Source organism: Acinonyx jubatus, chromosome D3 (assembly GCF_027475565.1).
Source record: "Acinonyx jubatus isolate Ajub_Pintada_27869175 chromosome D3, VMU_Ajub_asm_v1.0, whole genome shotgun sequence".
NCBI lineage: Eukaryota > Metazoa > Chordata > Mammalia > Carnivora > Felidae > Acinonyx > Acinonyx jubatus.
Genome location: NC_069392.1, coordinates 89,731,456 through 89,751,684, shown reverse-complemented (window position 1 = coordinate 89,751,684; position 20,229 = coordinate 89,731,456). Strand labels below are relative to the sequence as shown.

The window sequence follows — 20,229 nt, the reverse complement described above, 5'->3', positions numbered from 1 at the left end:
TTGGGTCTTTCCCTCTGGATGTGACCAAAGAGCTGAACTCCCTTCTGCTTCAAAAAGTAGATATTCATTCCATTATTTGGAACATGGTGTCTGCATCCGGGCTTCCTCATCTGATGTGAACAATAGCATTTATTCCCAAGTGATTTTACTCAGGTATTATGGGCAAGAGGCTTAAAAACACTAATTTACGGATAGGAAGTGACTGTGTCTCCTCAAGGAAGGTCCTTGATAGGACTCTGACTGATGCCATCAGTCAGAGCTGAAATTCTTTTCCTTTTAAAGAAGTTTGGGACTCCAGATGAAAGACACTAAAAAGCTGTCAAGTAGATTTAGTGTTGAGTAGATTCCAACATTCTCCATTAATTGGGTAGCTTCAAACAGCTGAGATCCACATCTCCTCGCAGACAACAACTTGAGAGAAGATGGAGGGAGAAAATGGGTTCCGGAAGGAACGGGACCAGGGACACAGTCCTCCCCGGGGAAGAGCCCGCGGAAGGGGAGTCCAGCCAGACGCCAAACTTCCCTCGTTCCTTTCGCGGGCTTCCTCCCCTCCCCCCAGCCTGTAGCTGACGCCCTCCTGGCAAACCGTGAGGCTGCAAAGCCCCTTCACCGGAGCCCTGGCGGAGCGAGCAGAAGCGCTGAGCCTTCTTGGCCGGCACCTGCAGGCCCCGTGGCGGCCCCAGGGGTCATTGACCGAGAGCCGGCTCTCGCGCCTTCTTCTCGCCCTGCATGGTTACTGCCCTCCATTTCACAGGCGAGGAACGCGAAGCACCGAGAGGTGAACAGCTCGCCTGCTGTCACAGGGCAAGTGCACCCTGTGAGTCCAGAGTCCCTCCTCTTGGCTGGGGCGCTGGTGAGGCTGCCCTTCCGTTCTCCGGGCGCTCCTTCACGCAGCCTGAGTGTCCCCAGGCACCACTACTAAGTCTGCGAAAAGTGAACTTGAACTTGACAGACAAGGTCACTGCCTTCTGGGACGATCAAATCCCAGACAGACAACGACGATATGAGCGGAATGTGCGAGGGCCCCGTCAAGAAGAACACAGATTAAAGAACTCCTTGTCTCTGGGGACCAAGTTCTTTCATCTACAAAATGAAAGCATTGGAACACGTGGGGGTCACCCACCCTTTCTTTATTCACCCATAAAAATGCACGTCTTGAATATTTTTTATGAGCCAGACCCTGGAGACACCACATTCACCTCAAGGAACCCAGAGTCGTACATACGGAAGATGGACACGTACGATGTGCCGTGGATAATGCTGGTCACTCATCTATTCCCTCAGCGACGATTTGTTAAGTTTCTGTTATGCGTCAGAACAGGCAAAACTGGGCAAATCAGGATATTGGTGAATCCTATTCTGTCAGTATCCTAGCTGTGATATTGTAGTATCATCTTGCAAGATGTTACCATTTGAGAAAACTCAGTGAAAAGTGCCTGGGCCCTTTCTGTATTATTTCCCATAACTGCATGGGAAGTACAATGATCTCAACACAAAAAGTTTCAAAGAGGGGCTGCCCAGGGTAGAGTCACATCCATCCTTGTCCCGGGATGTTGTGTGGGAGGATGTAATTTTGGAGCCGATGTGACCGGTGAAGGGACACCAACAGAAATGTAGAAGGGTGACCCAGAATCTGGCATCACCGAGTTACCTGTCTAACCAACTGTGAACCGTCTCCTTCTTGATTTCTTATTCTGTGGGACAATAACGATTTCTCACTGCTTAAGGCACTTATACCTGGGTATTCTGTTATTTGCGACTAAAATGCTCTAAGTGATACAGTCCTGGAAATCCAAACTGTCTCAGATAAAAGAATTATTGGAACGGGTTTGCCAGATAACATACGGGTCATCCACTTAACATTTAAATTTCAGATAAACAATGAATAATACTTTAGTATTAATACGCCTCCAGGATTCCATGGGAAATATACTAAAAATTATTTGCTGTTTATTGGAAATTCACATTTTACTGGGTGTCCTGTATTTTCATTTGCCAATAAAATAATAATACATATTATATATAATAAATAATAATATAAATAAATAATAACAAAATAAAAATAATATTTTTATTTGCTGGTACCCCTGTATTGGAACAGGAATGGATGTATACGGTATCTGAAAATTAGAATTTGTATACGCCTCGTTTGATTCAACTCCTGATGAAGGAGGTGAAAGTCAGGCAGGATTTGTCGTTTAAGAAAAATATGTTTTCAGAGCACTGACCTCATACTTGCTGCATGTATCACAATGTTGAAGGTGGAATTCTTCCTATCCCCGCTTCAGCCAAGGCCTCGAGATAACGGGGGTCAGCTACCCCCAGTTCCTCGCAGGGAGCAAGTTCTGTGGGAGCCCTGAGAGGAGGGGCTACAAGTCAGTTACATGATGCCTACCCCCACCAACCTCCTCAGCGAAAGCTACAAATTCACTCTCAAGTCAGAGTAAACTGGGGAAAAGGCCCTTTAATTTTAAGTGAAGTTCGGTACTTTACCGTATGAGGCTGGGCACTTTTGTTTCTGAAATAAGGCTGTTATCACTTCGAGAAGTTACCAAAAGATCGTGTGTAACTCAAGCGAGATCAGAAAACTTACGAGGACCGGCCTGAGAATCCATCCACGGGGCAGGAAAGGGGTGTCAGAACAGAGAGGGATGTCAGCGTGCAGAGGACAGGGTGGTCTCCTGCTGCGTCCCGGGTGCCCTGCTCTCCGGTGCCCGGCTCTGTGTTCTCCCGCCACCAGGCACTCATCTAAGCCCCTGACAAATCTTTGTGCGTCCAATGCTCTTACAGCCCATTGAGGTATGTATCGTATTTCCACTTGACCGAGAAGGAAATCCAGACCGGGAAAGGTTGAGTAAGGCACCCAAGAACACACGTCCATTATGAAGCAGTGCGACTATTTGAACCCAAAAGTTCTGGCTCCAGGACCACCCCTGGTAACCATTGGGCTACGCTGCCTCCTTCACCAAGTGGAGCAAATGCAACCAAAATCACAAAAAAGGCCCTCTGTGTTTAATACCTCACTAATTTTATCATCATCACCACCGCCAGCATCAATTCTAAATCCCCACCAAACCTGTCCTGTACACCAACACGCTTTGCACCATTTGTATCACAGAAATGACGACTTTTCCAAATAATAGTGCCGAGAATAGCAGTTACCATTTATTGAGTGCCTAATACGGACTGTACTAAACCGTCTCCTAATCCCATTTAATCCTCTCAGCAAACCTGTGAGAGTTACTTCTTTCACAGATAAGACAGCTGCAGTTAGGAGAGAGTAAATTATCCGTGGCTCGCAAGGAAAAGATTTGTGTCCACATCTTTCAGACGCGGTGCCTGGCCCTTGCCGTTGGGAGCATCAGGCCTCCCCGAAAGGCTTCCGTCTCGAGTACAGAGTCGGGCTGATGGACTTAGCCTGGGCAAGAGGAAATTCCCCCAGGGCACCATGGCAATTGGTGACACTCTCTTGCTGCCCAACCTTTTCCCTCAATATTTCCATTTACTGGGGGATAATGCTTCTGGATTGTAATTTATAGCACAAATATCCTCTTCCTTGCTCCCTGCAAATTTGATTTAAGGAGGGCACCCACCTTACTAATATTTGGATAGTGTGAAGGCGGTCTGCAAATTTGGAAAACGATATAGCCATTACCAGGCAGCCAGCGTGCCCCTCCCGATGCATTGTGGGTCAGCGAGAGCACGGTGTTTTGTAACCATGGAAACAAACTGAGTTTGAGAAGCCTGAGCATCCAGTTTACCCTTCAAAGATGGTAAAGGGAAAAAAGCTCTAAAATCACTCAGTGCCTAGGAATTACTTCTAAAATATCTAGACCTTGATGAAACCAGGTATTCTGGCTGACTCAGGAGACAGGAGAGGTTTCACCTACAGAAGTGTCACCAAGTCAGCCACCAGCTCCTCAGGGAACTGGAGCCACCGGTTCCCCCAACCCCCACCATTGCTCTTGCATTCACTCTGTCTCTCTTTCCAGAAGGACACCCCACTGGTGGATCCCCAGGGAAGAGTCTGCTGTCCTCAGCACCTGCCCCTTTGCGGTCTCCCTACCATTGGAAAAGACGTCCCCTAACCTGGGCATCTCAAGCCAGCCGCCACATCGTCAAAACGGGTAAGGCCAAGGGACTTCCCTAGAAACTGAAGTCTTTCCTTCTTACACTGATGTCTTCCTGGTGTTCCTGAGATGACTCTTGAGGGTTATGTTTCCAATCATGGTCAAATCCAACAGAGCCTGTGAAGCCTTTCTAGCCCGTGCGCCATAAGGAAACAGGGCTGGGGCCACATCTACCTTTGTGTCCGCTTCCAAAAACAACTTGGGAAATGTCACTTCTTCTGCTAGCTTTTATAGGCCAAGGGAGCCAAGGCCCTCCTCTGCGTTCCTGACTTTGGCCTTGGAAAGACATGGACTGCATCACTACTATACTCACAGCCTTGTCTGTTGCCCTGGCTTTAGCTGTATGTCCATCCAGATGAGATCTTTGGGGCAACAGGTAGTTTCTTCAGAGCAACATCTTCTTGGGCGACTTGATTAATCGGCTCAGGGCATGGGGTGCCCAGAAGTACATCATCTATGTGCCCGGGAGATGGCCAGGAATGAGCAGGCAGGAAGCCCGGAGGAGGAGCACACAGGTATGTTTCCTCCTGGACCCAGCAGCCCATCACCCACCTCGCATGGCTCGTCACAGCATCCTCACGGGTGGTGGCATCCAGATCTGACCTGGGCTCCTCCTGCAGCGTGAGCATTGATTGCACGAGCATGTAGCCGAGGAAAGAGCCTGTAATGCCACAATTATTGTTCATTTGTTGCTATGGTGTTTCTGTGGCCTGTTTGGATCCATGAATGTCTTGATTATTTTCAATTCCCATTTCTAGAACGTACTGTTCATCACAGAGTGCTTTGAAACCATCCCCGTGGGCTCTTCCTAACAGACCCACGTTAGTAAGGGCTCTGCCATTTCACAAATGAGCATGAGAAACACGGTGTGCTTTTAATAACGACAATCAGGGAAGGTGAAAGACAAGACACCATGAATGACATTATCATTCGAATAAAGAAACCCGGCTTTCAGTTACATTACATTTGACATCAACTGATGTTTTGAGGTCAAAGGATGTCATTTGGTGTCACTGAGGCTTTGACACCTAGTTGGCGTCACACGGGGAGGAGATGATATTTGAAGAACAAGGTTACTGTTTTTAAAGGGACAAGTGGTGAGGCTGGAGGAAGAGACCTGCAACGGTTCTGCTTCTCAACTCTTTGGTTCCCAAAGAAACGGTGTAGGAAACTGACCAAGTCACAGTCCAATCTTTTATGTATTGGAGCCTACATTCAGAGCAGGCTTACATCACTGTGTAATCAATGCGTAATCATTGCTGTGCATTCATAAATAACATTAAAACAGTGGGATAGCGTGAGCAACTTAAAAAGAGAAAAATGATCTCCTCCTCTGGGGGAAATAAACCACGGTGTCTTCATGCAGCGGAATTCTCTATCACAGTGAAAATGAAGGACTCAGAGCTACAAATGCCAGCATACGTGGGGACACCACAAGCAAACTTGAACTTAAAAGTAGGTTGCCCACAGCACTGTACCACTTATGGAGACTTCAGAAGTGTGCAAGAGGAAGTAATATATGGTTTAAGGATACACCGCTATGTGGGAAAATTATAAAGGACGTCAAGTGAATGATGAACACAAAATTAGGTTGCGGTGACCTCCAGGAGGAGGGGTGACCTCTGGGAAGAACGTATAAAGGCCTCAGCAGTACTGGTCCAATTCTCCTGCTTCAGGGGGCAGCTGGTCTGAGAGCATCTGTAGTATTATTCCTGTATCTCATGTGCTCTTTTAAATCTCTTCGTTTGTGTTTATGAGCCATAATTTTGGCCATCAGCTTGGTTTTTTCCATCTACCCGAGATCCTTGGTTTTTCCCATCATCCAGGAAGGCTGGTCCAGGCCTTGCTCCTGCCAAACAGGCGGGTTAGCTTCCATCTTCACAGAAAATAACTTGCTGTGGTCAGAGGGTATGCTCTCTACTGTTTTGTGTAATAGGATCATAAATTATTTCAAACCCTAATGATTAGGATCAATAACAATGAGTAGAAGCAAGACCAGTGGCTGAATCATCAAATATGTGAGTTTCCATCCGAACTAAAGCAACTGTGAACCAGGATGATGATAATAGTTTTTTAAAATTCACAGCAGAGGGGCACCTGGGTGGCTCAGTCGGTGGAGCATCCAACTTCGGCTCAGGTCATGATCTCACCATTCCTGGGTTCCAGCCCCGCGTCGGGCTCTGTGCTGACAACTCAGAGCCTGGAGCCTGTTTCGGATTCTGTGTCTCCCTCTCTCTCTGCCCCTCCCCCACTCGTGCTCATTCTCACTCTATCTCTCAAAAATAAATTTTAAAAATGTTAAAGATATAAAAATACAATTAAAATTCACAACAGAATGCGTTGGCACAAACCATACAAAATAAAGTATATGGTCTATTTCCACTTTCTTCCTTTGTATACTTTTCCCGGAACACAACAAGATCATATTGGAGACTAGCCTACTGCGCCCAACCCTCTTCAACTCGCAGAGAGAGCTATTTAAAGTCACAAATAGTGCCCTAGAGCCTCGCCTAAGCCCAACTCCCAAAGGTGCCAGCCCGCACCTCCCCACGTCTTCCTGGTCCCTCTGATGCGTTCTGGCTCCTGTCGAGAGGATACACAGGCTTGAGTCTGGAGATCTAACACAGATTTGGGAGGTAAGAGATGCTTTCATTCTAAAGCTAAAATCTACAATCTAAGCCACCTACTACGTCACAACCTCCGTTTGTGGGACAGTATGTTGTTATACGCTGGTGAGCAGGTAGGATTCCTAAGTAGATCCAGTAACAAATAGATTTGTGTGCAAAATGGGATCTGACCTGATTCTAGCACAATATGCGATGGCAGATGCTTGTTTGTGTGTTTCCTCCAAAGGTGCTCCGTTTACCACCACCCTCTTGTAATTCTTCCAGTATTGTTGGGGGAAGGGCAGTCTGTCACGTGAACATCCTTCTATTAACACCTTCTAGCCTTTGACTGTCCAGGACAGAAGGTTTGGAATAGGTAGCAGGGGCTCTTTGTACAGGACGAAAGCAAGATGGCAGGCGGCAAGGGCAACCCTAAATTGCCCTTAAATCTTCAGAAACAGGAAACGTCTTAACTGCCCTCTTGGCTTCCCAGTAAAATGAGCCACCACTTTCGGTCGGTCTTAGGAAGCAGAATGGCCAGATGGTTTCCAGGAAGTAGGCACACCTCCTCCAGGCAGCCTTCTCTCATGGTCAAACCACCTTGCTCTGGAGCATCAGGGCTTCCCGCCTTGGGACGCCCACAGCCGTCAGAGCAAAGCCACGGTGCCCATCAGTGTTCTGGCTGCAACCACAGCCACCACCCCTGGCTGACCTCGGCACAAGAAATTCACCGGCATGGTTCTGAGTGGGGGGAGGGTCACAGAAGGCTGCCAGGAACTCCGGAATTCTGGAAGTTCAAAGAGCAGGAAGCGGCACGGCCGTCTCTTTGCCTGCAGAGTCTGGCCGAGATTCTAGCACTGGACAACAATACGGTGACCGGAGCAGACTCACGGTGTCACTTCCTGTCAGTGAGCGGCAGATCCGCGGGGAGCCTCCAGTAGGTGCCTCGCAGGTCTGATGCCTAAGTTCAGACCACAAGGGGCAGAGCAGGAGCGGGTCACTGCATCTCACTGCACCTCACTGACTCCCACTCACACAGCCCACCTCGGGGATTCTGCCAAGACACTAGGGAACAACAAATGCCTGTTGAATGCACTGCTAGATTCTCACACACACACACACACACACACACACACACACTCTATCTCTCTCTTTCTCTTTGTCCCTGACACTCGCTTCCCAGAGTAACAACAGCTCTAACACAATGTCGCTCTCCTTATTTCAAACGAACGGTGCACTCACTCCTCCCCGACAGCTGGCAGCCCAAAGCCTGGGCACTGGGGTGCCGCTCCATCCACACTCAGCTTCCGCTCATGTGCGTCCCCACTGTGCCCACGCCTGCGAACCACACCGGGAGCAGCTCCTAGCAAAGTGCACGGCAGACGGACGGAGAGGAGAGCGGGATGAAAATGGGAATTAGCTCCCAAATATCCATATGACTTCAAGGAAGGAGATGCTCACAACTTCTGCTGCTGTCATGAGGCCAGAGCAGATGCTCGTCGCGTCTTCCTACCGTCCCGTTTGGCCTTCGGCCAGCGTCTCAAATGGCGTGAGGTCCTCATACATGAGGGCTTCCCAGATATTTGCTCTTGAGGGATCTGATGGCTGTCGGTCTGATCTGTAGAGGACTGTATTAGTCAGCACTCTCCACGGAAACAGACCTGATAAGACGTGTGTGTATATATAGAAAGAGATTTATTTTAAGGAATTGGCTCCTGTAATTGTGGAGGCTGGCAAGTCCACAATCTAGAATGGACCACCAGGGTGGAGTCCCAGGGGACAGCTGATGTTTTGGCTCAAGTCCAAAAGCTGTTCTGCTGCAAAATTCCTTCTTTGGAGGCAGTCAGGTGTCCATCAACTGATTGGATGAGGCCCACCTACCCACACTATGAAAGTAATCTCAAAGCCCATGGATTTAAGGATTACCCTCATCCCAAAACACCCTCTTGGAAACATCCAGAATAATGGCTGCTGACATGTCTGGGCTCCATGGCCCAGTCAAGTTGACACGCAAAATTAACCACTGCAAGGGGCATGTTAGCCTGTGAGCAAATTTCACCCGCAGACTGGTTGGCGTAATGGGACGCCTCTCAGGCTGCCTCCCCTAGATCCCCTCCACGTCTCTTCTGTCCTCACGACCTCCTGTCTCTTGTCAAGTGCCAATAACGATTTCTTTCATTCTCCTGTTTGTTTCAGTATCACAAGAAATGGGAAACAGCCAGCCGGAACGTCTGTCTCCAAATCAGAGGAACCACCGACTTGGCTCCATACTAAATCCCCGAACCGGGAGCATCCGCGAGCATCCATCAGAGTTTCAGGAGTGGGAAGCACAACTACAATAAAAGAAGAAAACACGAGGGGCTCTGGATGGCTTTTGGATGCACCACGGGCCAGGCTATAGTCCCCAGTTACTCAAGCCTGGACAGGTGCTCCTGGGGAGAGGCCCCAAGGAGGTGAAGGTAGCCCCTGCTGGCTGGGGTGAGGACAGTTATCTTCAATGACGCGGGTGAGCCTGAGGAAGGCGGAGGAGAGAGGAAATTCTGCCCGGGCCTTGGAGCCTTGTCCTTCGGTGACAGACGCTGTACTTACTGTTCTTTGGGGACAGATGGGTACCTGATTCCTTCAATGGGTAATATTCCAGTGTGTGAATATACCACATTTTAGTCATGTAGTCTACAGGCGGTGGACATTTGGGCGCTTCCGACTGGGGCTGCCGTGAAGAAGACCACCAGCCTTTGCCTGGACGTGCGTGCAGTTCCCCCAGGCATTTATCTAGGAGCCGGATGGAGTGTTTGACTTCTTGAGTTTCCTTAAGGGAAGGAACTGCGTCTCTTCCTTCGGTATTCCCAGCACCTGGAAAAGCCCCACGTAAAATAAACATGGTATTGAAGCAAAGACCCAACGGCCTATGAGGCAGGTGAAATTTTCATCACCCCCGTGGTTCAAATGGGCAAAGTGAGTCTCCGAGAGTGAATCATTTGCTAACGCTCACACAAAGAGTAAATGCCAGGGTTGGGGCTTAAATTCGGGTTACCGCCCCCCCCAACCCACCCTCCTGTACATCTACTGTACTAGGTAGTACATGGAATGGATATCGGCCCTTAGGGTTTGCGTCGGTTTCCCACGGCCGCTGAAACAAAGTACCAGAGATTCACTCTCTGGCGGCTCTGGGGCCAGAACTCCAGAAGCAGGGTGTTGACGGCACTCATTTCTTCCGAGCCCCTGAAGAAGAGTCTGTTCTCGGTCCGTCCAGCCTTCTGGGGGCTCTGGCAGCCCCTGCTGTTCCCTGGCAGCTGGAGGCACCTCCGCCTCCACTCCTCACCCGGGGTCTCTGGATGACTTCTTTTCGCGTAAGAACCCTGGTCATTGGGTGTAGGCCCCTCCCCCAATCCATTAAGACCTTATTTTGACTAATTACATCCTCAAAAGCCCTATTCAAGTAAGATCCCATTCTGAGGTTCTGGGTGAACGTGAATGGGGGGGGGGCGCTATTCCAACCAGAACACAGTCACACAGACCTGACCAGGGGCCTTGGCCCCTCACCAGCTGTGTGACCTCACCGTCCTCATGCCCCCGCCGCGGTGTGACAGCGCGCCCCACACGGTCCATGTCGCCCTGACGGAATGTCGACATCGTCCCCATGTACTCCCAAGAGCGTTTAATCTCGGCCAACAAACTGTGCCGTCTTGTGGGCTCCCCAACACACAGGAAGCCCCCACTAAACGGCAACTTCTGCCGTTAAGAGAAGCAGCAGTCAGTGGTGGGGCCACACGTGTTGGGCAAAGGCTTTCTATAACCTGGGAAGCGAAAGCAGAGCCCACAAAGAGTCCACAGCTGCGGCCGCTAAGTAGCACAGACCCGTCGTGTGCAGGGGGGGGGGGGGGGGACGGGGGTGGGAAGGAGGGTAAATGGGGCTCTGGTTAGGGTGGCCATCACCTTCCCCGACTAGGGCACCTCCAGCAACAGCCACGCTAACCACACAGCACCAGGAAGTGTCCGCACAGCAGGGGTTACAACACGGTGCTGAATCCCATTCCCCACCTTCTCCCCCCCCCCGCTCCCCCTGCCCCCAGCACGACCTGACAAATACTGGACCTCCAAAGTCTGTGGGATTCACGAAAGAGCCGTCGAGATTTCCCAGGTCAAGGTTTACCACCCTCAGGAGTGGTAATTCCAGCTCTGGGGGACGGACAGGTGGACTCTCAACGACTTCCATTTCTTTGTAAAGGACGAGGTCGGACCCCTCCACCTGCTCTCGGTGTTGCCCAAGCATCTGGCAGCAGATCCAAAGGTCTTGTTTCCCAAAAATGCAGTTTCCAGGGCCCCAAGCCAGTTCCACTGGTATGAGCCTCTGGGGTTGAACCCGGGAACCTGATTCTCAGAGACCATCCCTTAGGATTCTTGTGCGTTCTCAGAAGCCATAGAAGCTGCTGCCAGGAATTGGGGTCTGACGGGAGGAGCCAGCAGGGAGGTCTATGGCCCCACACAGTTTTTCATTTTTTTTTAACGTTTATTATATTTGAGAGAGAGAGACAGAGAGAGACAGAACGTGAGTGGGGGAGGGGCAGAGAGAGGGGGAGACACAGAATCCGAGGCAGGTCCAGGCTCCGAGCTGTCAGCACAGAGCCCGATGCGGGGCTTGAACCCACAAACTGCGAGATCACGGCCTGAGCCGAAGTCGTATGCTTAACCGACTGAGCCACGCAGGTGCCCCTCCACACAGTTTTTACCTACTTCTCACCAAATATAGATTAAAAAACATAATCCTAGGACTCTTGACAATCTTTTTTCCCATCTCCTTAAATATGTAACCTAGTGAGGCCTTTGCATGTTCGAATCTGTTACAGGGAAGGTATGACATTTCACTGCAGGTCTAGGACTTTCTATCTAATACGGTTGCCACCGGCCAGATGAGCCATTTAGATTTAAACGAATCAAAATTAAATGTAACACTCTGCTCCTCAGTGCACTCGCCACACTGGCCACATTGCAAGCGCTCAGGAGCCCCGGTGGGGAGGGGGCATGGAGTCGCCTTTCATCCCTGAAGAAAGTAGGGCTCTGGAGGAGTGTTTGTACACGTGGGCTGCACAGGAGAGTCACCTGGGGAGCCTTCCGAACCCCAGTGCCCAGGCTATACCTAGGCCAATTTCATCACCATCTCGAAGGATGGGACTCAGCCATTTCTACAGGGAGCTTGCACCAGGGTCACTGGTGGGATTGTGAAAGCAGAGCTTGCCTGGGGGAGAATCTCCAGTTCAGTCAGTCCAGTAAGTGAGAATTTGCATTTCTACCGAGTTTCCAGGGAGCACACGTGGCAATCCATGCCTCAGAAGAAAGGTAACCCCGAGAGCACCTACCTGTCCAGAGAGCACCACACTGTCCCCTCAGCAGGGCCCCACTCACCCTATGCAGCCGAGTAAGAGGCAGAGCCCTGTTCCTGAACCAAGGCGCTGTGGCCACTGGGAGAAAGCTTTGGAAGGCATTAGAACTATCCAAGACAGAGACCCAAACTGAGCTTGAAAGGAAAATTGTCTTTTTCTCCCAACTAACTTCCCTCATTTTTTTCTTCTCTTTCATCCCCATTCCCAAGCCTCTGAGGCTGCTGCTGTGGCAGCCACTCTCGCCCAGCGTGGCTCCCCAAGATGAATGGGAACGAGCCACGGGCCCCTTCCAAATGCTCCTGCCACTGCCGGGCAGGGAAATCCGGGTGAGATTCCCCAGGTCCTGCCATCCATCTGGTGTGATCCGTCTGCCTCCTGGTCCCCAACAAAATCAAAGGTCAAAATGGGTTCTACCTGCAAAAATGATGCCCCAGGCTTTGTGCAGCCTGCGATTTCAGGAAGCCAGAGCCCCATGAGTAATATTTCAGGCTCACACATTTAGACTTGTAAGGAGACGGGCCACCACGGTAGGGGACCCAAACAACCCACAACGGCCTGTGAAGCCAGCCCCGAGCGTCTGCCAATCACACCACCTTGGTTCTGGTGGAAGGATCGTCCTGCAGTGTTAACAGTCAGGACAGGTAAGAGAGTCCACTGCAAAAAAAGGAAGTTGCTCTCACCTCATGTCAGTCTCTGTGCCTTAAAGACACGAAGGATAATTGCTTCTCTGAGTTGCTTCATTTCACTAACTCCAAATCTTGAATGCTATTTTGAGGAAAAAAAAAAATCTCCATTCTTTCTTAGTCTCTCTTTTTTGATTGGTAATATTAGAATACAAAATGAGTAAACCGAATCCTACCACAAGCCAGAAGGAAATGTAACGTGCTTAAGTATAACGCTGTCCCTGTTGGGATTCTGACAACGCCGGGCAGCGAAGGATCAGCTCGTCTGTCTTGTTCGGATGACTTTCAGGACGGTAACTGTTAAAAACACAAAGAACAAAACTATAAAGCACAGCAATACTGTCTTTCAGACTTACCGACGGACATGCACGTCGGTGGAGTATTCTTGAATTCACTTTATAGAAGAATGTAACGTGTTTGTAGTCTCCGGCATCTCACAGGGATTTACGTTTCACATCAGATGGAATATTGTTGATTCTTTACACACTTGAGAGCGAGCAGGAAGACATTCCTTTTCCACTGGAAAGGAATCTAGGGATTCCGGGCATCTTGTAGTTTGTTCATCTTTCATTCCCAAGCACTACCGTGACATTTATAAACGTAATCCCCTAATTTGGTGAAGAAACCCGGCCCTCTGGTTCTAAGGCTCTGCCTTCAATGCAACAAAGCAGGCAGGTCCCACCAAAAACAGGGGGGTTTCTGACTCCCCAGACCTTTGACCACCCTTGTTCCGCTGGGCTTCAGCTTTTCACTCAGGAAATTAAAGAGAAGAAAAGGAAAATATTTAAAATTCAATCACAAGTGTGTCTATGGATCATTAAGGACAGACCTTTGTCCTGTTGCTTTCGAAACGTTGTGAATTCTTCTTGAGATTACTGTTGTACTTTGTTCTTCTGGAAAAAAGAAAAAGCTTTAAGCACCCTAAAATGAGGCTTTCACCTGATACTAATTTTCTTCTTAGTTATAAAGGCCATTGTCTGTTTGAACAAAGAGGAATACTAGCTCTTAGTAGCTGTTTACATTATAGGAATGAGGGCACTGAGGGAGGAGGGGAGAGAACCTTCTTCATTAATGAGCCAGGGATTACCGCAGACCCACAAATTCTGAATCGAAAGGGGACACCCAGATTTTTTATTCTTTCCCTGCAACTAAGATACTATTGTTTCACATCTGTTAAATGCCGAGAACACATTTTAGACCACTCTAGGTTAGTGTTAAAATTTAGATTAAACAAGCAGTTGAGAGTCTGATTTAAAAACAACAACAACAAAGCACCCCAGAGCTCTGGGCCCTCGCATGTCAAGTAACACCACCATCTTGTATGAACTGGAGGCATCCACACTGAACACATAGGGCCCAGGAGCAAGTTAGCCATGCGGGACTGATTCACCCAAGCAGCCTTGACCATTCGGGGGGTGGCAGCCTCTTGCACAAAATAGGCTTTCAATAAATATTTATAGAACAAATGAGTGAATGAATGTCACTTGAATTAAACATGACTCGTTTGTACCTGCATAACTCGCTTTCCTTTCAGTGATTTGAAATTTTGCTGACAGTGTCCTTCGGAAAACTTAGAGCAGAGAAGTTTCCAGTGCCTCAAAACTCCCTGGAAACCCCTCCAATCTGAGCAAGCGGCAGAATTCAGCCATACGTTTCTAGCCTTAGTCAGAATATTTTTATTTTTAAAAAATGAGCTGAGCCGTCTGTATGAATAAAGAACTGTGATACCACGTGATAGACATTCTCCCAAGCACTGATTTGACTTTAGACCCGATCATGGGTTTGTTTCAAATTCAGAGCACAGGAGACACAGGTCAAGAATGGTTGGTTTTTATTTAATCTTTGGAGAACAAACTCAGAAATGGGACAGGAAGAGTTACACACGCAGATTAAATAAGAGGCAGGGTCCCGACTTTTAATAGGATTGTTTCTAACTTAACAGATAATCAAAGCATTCAATGAAGGCGTAATTTGTCAGCCAGAGGTTAGTCTATTGTTCTCCCAACCAGCAAAGGGGGTGGTTGCACGGATTCATTTCACGAGGGAATCCGTGTTTACCATCTGGGAGTCCTAATGGAAAGGCACACAATTTTCAAAAACTGGGAAAAAATAATAATGCATCTTGCCACTGAAGCCTGGTGGTACCTTGCTCTATTTCTCTCTTGAATAGAACAGGCTACATTTCAAAGGGCCATTTTCTTCCATGTGGAAATATTTATTCGCTAGCTACCGCAGGGCAGCAGGGAGGTACTAAGGCATTTCATGTTTAGAGTTTCGGGGGCAAATTGCTTCTGCACACGTTGTCGTGAGTCGGTGGATTCTGCTGTGTTCTCTGCCTCTCCATCGTGACTTCATTAATCTTTTTTTTTTTTTTTTTTTTTTTTTTTAAATATAGAGACTTTCATTTATTGCTTCTAGAAAGCCAAGTGCGCCGCAGCGGCTCTCTGCGGCGTCGTTCCTGAGCACCTACGCTGTGCTGGGCGCTGGCTGGGGCAGAGGCCTCCAAAAGGGCCGCAGAGAGAGGACCGGTCGCCGGCCAGGGCGCCCAGGAGTCGTGAGTCCCAGGCCCACCTCTCCGGGCCACCTCGAGCTGGGAGTGAGTCGGTTTTTCCAGGACACGCACTGACTTAAATCCTTGGCCAACTGAAAATCCCTTCTGTGAGCTCAAGCTTCCACGCCGCTGCCCGCCAGAAAAGAAGTTCCCAGGATTTGGGGGTGCTGGGGCTCAGGGCAAACAGCGCTGCGTGTAGGGGAGGGGGGCTCTCGCGAGGGCCTGTTTTGCATCGATCTACGATTGTGCTTAGGTTGCATTTAGACGTGGCGTTTTAAATGCCAAATTTTGGCATTTTGCTTTTAATCCCGACTAAAGCCCTTTGGTATACTGACTTAAAAGGTTTTCAGAGTGCCACGACTTTGCAGCTGGGGTAACATCTTTGGAAAGATTAAGAGAGTCGATTTTCTAAAGCGTTTGTGGGCACAAGCACAAGATTGTCGGTCCTGCCGGAAAAGCCAGGGAGAGAGGGTCGCGCGAGGAGGCCCTCTCCCCGTCCGTCCCCGAGCGCGCAGGGCGGCCCTTCCGAGCGGACGGCCGGGGTACCCCCGAGCAAGCCGGAACCCCCCCCTCCAACCACGTCGCCCGGCCCGCGGAACCCCGAAGTAAGGCCAGAACCCCCCGGGCCGGGGGACCTCCGAGCAAGCCGGAACCCCCCCCCAACACACACACACCCCGGCCCGCGGGACCCCCGAGCACGGCCGGATCCGGCGCTCCCCGACACGGGTCCCCGGAGAGTACGGCCTCCTCCCCCCGACCCGGCCCGGGAGATCCCCGAGCACGGCCGCATCCATCCGCTCCCCGACCGCGGGACCCGGAGAGCAAGGCCGGACCACTACCCCACCCCCCCCCCCCCCACGCCCTGCGGGACCCCCGAGCGCTGCCGGACGCCCCACCCCAGCCCGCGGCGACCCCGAGAGCACAGCCGCACACCCGCCGGCAGGGGGCGCCCCGGCCCCCCGCAGAGACAAAGGCCCGCGGCGCGGCGGGGCGTGGAGGCCGTCCCCCGAGCGCCGGCGGAGCGGGCGGGGGCGGCGCGCGGGGACCGAGGCCCTGCCCCCCGCCCCCCTCCGTCGCCTCCCGGGCCCCGCGCAGCCGGGGGTGGGGACCCGGCCGCCGGCGCCGCCTCCTCGCCCGGGGAGGAGGAGGAGCTGAGCGCGGCTACCATTTTCTGCATTGTCCCGGGAGTGCGTCCCCGCGTCTGCCCGCCGCCTTCCTCGTGGCTCCCCGGGCCCCCGGACCCCCCGCTCGGCGAGCCCGCCCGGCGCCTGCCTTCCGGGGGAGGACGAACCAGGGAGTCCCGACCCCGGCGTCCCGGGAGGGACACCCGCCCCCGCCCCCGCCCCGGCGACTCCCGCCCCCGCGGCTCCCGCGCGGTGACCTCATTCCCGGCGCTCCGAGGTGAGGCGGGTGCAGCCGGAGCCGGAGGCCCGCGGAGGGCAGAGCTGCCCGCCGCTCCCCGGGGTCCGCAGGCACCCGCGCCACGCGCGGGGCGTCCGTCGGGTTTTAAGACACAGCGCGGGCCGCCCCGCGACGCTCGAGCTCGGAGTCCTAGAAACTTTTTAGTGCCCGTGACGCTCCACCGTCACGGCCTTCTTCCCAGTTAGCACACCTCTTCCGTGGCCGAGGGCCCTCCTCCCTGCCGTGGCCCAGAGAGCTGCAGCCTGTCGCCCGGGGCGGCGGGGCGGGGGGGGGGGGGGGTCCTAAGGCTGCCGCTGAGAAACGTTAGCGCAAGTCGGTCGCCGGGACGCGAATCGCCCCGCAGAGCGAGGGCGGAGAATCTGGTTCATGGGCACACAGCCCGCAGCTGGCTCCGGGGGCCCGTGATTCACCCTGTCCTCGCCGAGTTCACGCACTGGAAGCCCGCTTCTCCCCGGCAGGCCCGAGGCACCCGCAGCCCTTCTCCCGCCCGCGACACCTGTGCCTGCAGCGGACGCCCGGCCCTGCGTCCTGCTGCCTCCTTGAAACTCCAGCCAACGGGGACTCTGCCTGGCCACGCGGCCAGCTCTCTCCTCACGGTGAAAGGGTTAGGCCGGAAGCAGGGAAATAAAAGCCAGGGTTTGGAATTGGATTTCCTGTGCATCTTCAGTGCATTACAGCAGAAATCCAGAAGGGGGGAAACGATCAGGAGCCAAGGCCTAGTGCCCTGGTGAACCGGGGCTGCCTCCCCCGCCCCCCAGAGTTGGGAGCATAGGAGCACTGGGGGGATGACACACGCATTGGATACATTTTCTGGTTTTTTAAGAATAAAAGTTTTATTTCAGAGAGAAGCACAAAGCCACCACTGTCTCCAGCAACCCAGGGCTTTGCCAGGACTCAAGGACCTTCGAGAGGGAAACAAAATGGCATTAGCTCTGGATGAAGAGGCGTCTGCAGGGGCCCCAGCAGCTCCGCCCCTGCGGCACCCAGGCTTGGGCTCGCTGTCACCTTCCGCACAATCTCTTTCCCTCTCAGGCCCTGTTCCTCCTATTAAGTCAGCCCCAGGCCGGAGCCCGCCCCTCCCCCATCCCATCATCCCCAGCGGGGCTCGCTTTACCTCCTGGAGTCCCGCCTTCAGCCGCTGAAAAGTGTGAGGCTGCATCACTGACCCTCCTCTATCCTCACGTACCCTCCCGTTCACTCCACGCATCGTGACCGAGCGCCCACAGGGTGCCAGATGCAGCCCCGAGCACCGAGATCCTGTCCTGTCTTGGGGTGTCCACATCTGTCCTGTAGCTCAAGTCACAAAGCCGCGTGGACCGGGGCCCCGCTAAGGTGATGCTCTCCAACTCAGGGTGGACTCTCGCCGCGGCCGATAGAGCCCATCCCTCCCCTGTGGGCTCCTCGGCCCGACACCCATCCTTCCCAGTTCTCTCCAGGCTACGGGGATCTCCAGCTCCGGGCAAATGTGCAGGGAAATGACTGGGGTCCAGCTCGAAATGCCTTCTCCTTTTACACCTCCTCCTGCATCCGCTCCCCTCCAGAGCTCACGTTTTTAATTTCATCCCAAGCACTCATTCCTCCTCTTCCTGCAAAGTACACTCACTGCTGCGTGCAGCGAAGAGCCAAGGACCCCTTTCCTTCCCTTCACCACCACCAACTTGAAATAATAGTTCCCATCCTTCTTCACCTCTACTGGTGAGGGTCTACTCTCAGATTCGTAAGATCTGGACTCTACATCCTTCTATCGTTGTATGAAATCGCTTTCTCAAGGACCGCAGTGACTAAATAACCAATGTCCAGTTTCAAATTTTATTTATTTACTTATTTTAGAGAAAGCGAGAGTTGGAGGGAGGGGGAGACAAAGAGAGAATCTCAAGCGGGCTCAATGCTCAGCAGGGAACCCGACACAGGGCTGATCCCATGACCCTGGGATCATGACCTGAGCCAAAATGACGAGTCAGACGCTTAACTGACTGAGCCACCCAGGCGCCCCACCAATGTTCAGTTTTAACGTGGGTTCAGTGTCCTTCCTTGACAGCTCCTGTCCCCTTCCAGGACTCTGGGCCGCAGTACAGCCGTACCGTTGAAATGGTTGAGTGTCTCAAGCTAGTGAGACCTACCACAGGCCTCCAGTGGGGGCAGAATCAAAGGTGGGGTTTAAACAGAAATTAAGACTCTGGGACACCAAACCACAGACTTCCAGGTGTTATTAGTTATCTGTTGCTGCGTAACAAAGTGTCCCCAAACGTAGAGGCTTTGAACAACAGGAACCGTTATTGCACGGTTTCTGTGGGTCAGGAGTTCAGGAGTGGCTTAGCTGGTGGTTTGCCTCAGGGTCTCTCATGACACTGCAGTCACCGTGGGTCAGGCCTGCAGTCGCCTGAAGGCGACGGCCAAGACGGTTGACTCGCATGGCTGGCAAGCTGGTTCTTCATCACGGAGGTCTCCACAGGGCTGCTTGTCTGTCCCCAAGACATGGTGGCCGTCTCCCTCCAGAATGAGCCATCAGACAGCAAAAGGCAGAAAAGGTGCAATGTCTTCAAACACCACAGCTTGGACAGCAGGCAATGTCATCCCCGCATCACCCCTTTGGTCACAGCGGTCAGCTCTATCTAGTGTGGGATGGGACCCCACACAGGCATGGACACCTGGGGGCAAGTTTGCTCGGGGGCCCTTCGGAGACTCCGGGGGGAACGTGGCTTATATGACTACCTAATTAGTGGCTTTCACATGGTTTCTTTCTCTTTTTTTTTAACCAGAACTGTTTTCTCAAAAACCCTTCTATTAAAATTACACTTCGTGTCCAAATAAAAATGGAGATGCTTATGTAAGTGCACAGAGGTGTGGGCATTAACACTTTCAGTAACAGGTCTCCCAGCGAAATTTGGGGAACATTTAAATGCCCCCAAATGATGAAAGGCTGCTTACATCAACGACGGAATGCCATGCGATGGGACACTTAGCACCTCTTGGAAAATTGAGTATATTTATTTGTATCGACACGGAAAGGTTTACTGTTACATTTTTTAAAAAGCCAACTGCAAAATACTACTTATAGTGTGATTCTATTTTTATTAAAAAAATATGCACATACATACTTTTATAGTCATGGATCATTTCTGGAAGGTTGCTAATATGGTTTTCCTTATGGGAATGAGGAATGTGTAGGTCAGGGAAGGGATCAAGAGATTTCAATTTTTAACTTTACACCATTTAATATTTTTAAAAGCGATTTCAACCAATTTATGAATCATTTTTTTCACTGAGACACAATTCATATACCATAACCGTTACCACTTTGAAGTGTGCAACTCAGAGGTTTTAGTGTAGTGACAGCGTTATGCAACCATCACCACTATCTAATTCCAAAATAGGATAGATTGCTTTGAGAATAGATATTTCATTTTATTTTTAAAGTTTATTTATTTATTTTGAGGGAGAGAGAAAACATGGGCA

General features: G+C 51.2%; 1 long non-coding RNA gene across 1 annotated transcript; it reads left to right on the top strand.

Moving 5' to 3' along the window:
• Positions 1–2,603: 2,603 nt before the first annotated feature.
• Positions 2,604–9,626, top strand: LOC106977678 (uncharacterized). The gene is made up of 3 exons (XR_001430689.3): positions 2,604–3,773; positions 3,993–4,127; positions 8,933–9,626. It is a non-coding gene; the product is annotated as an uncharacterized LOC106977678 (long non-coding RNA).
• Positions 9,627–20,229: the final 10,603 nt, after the last annotated feature.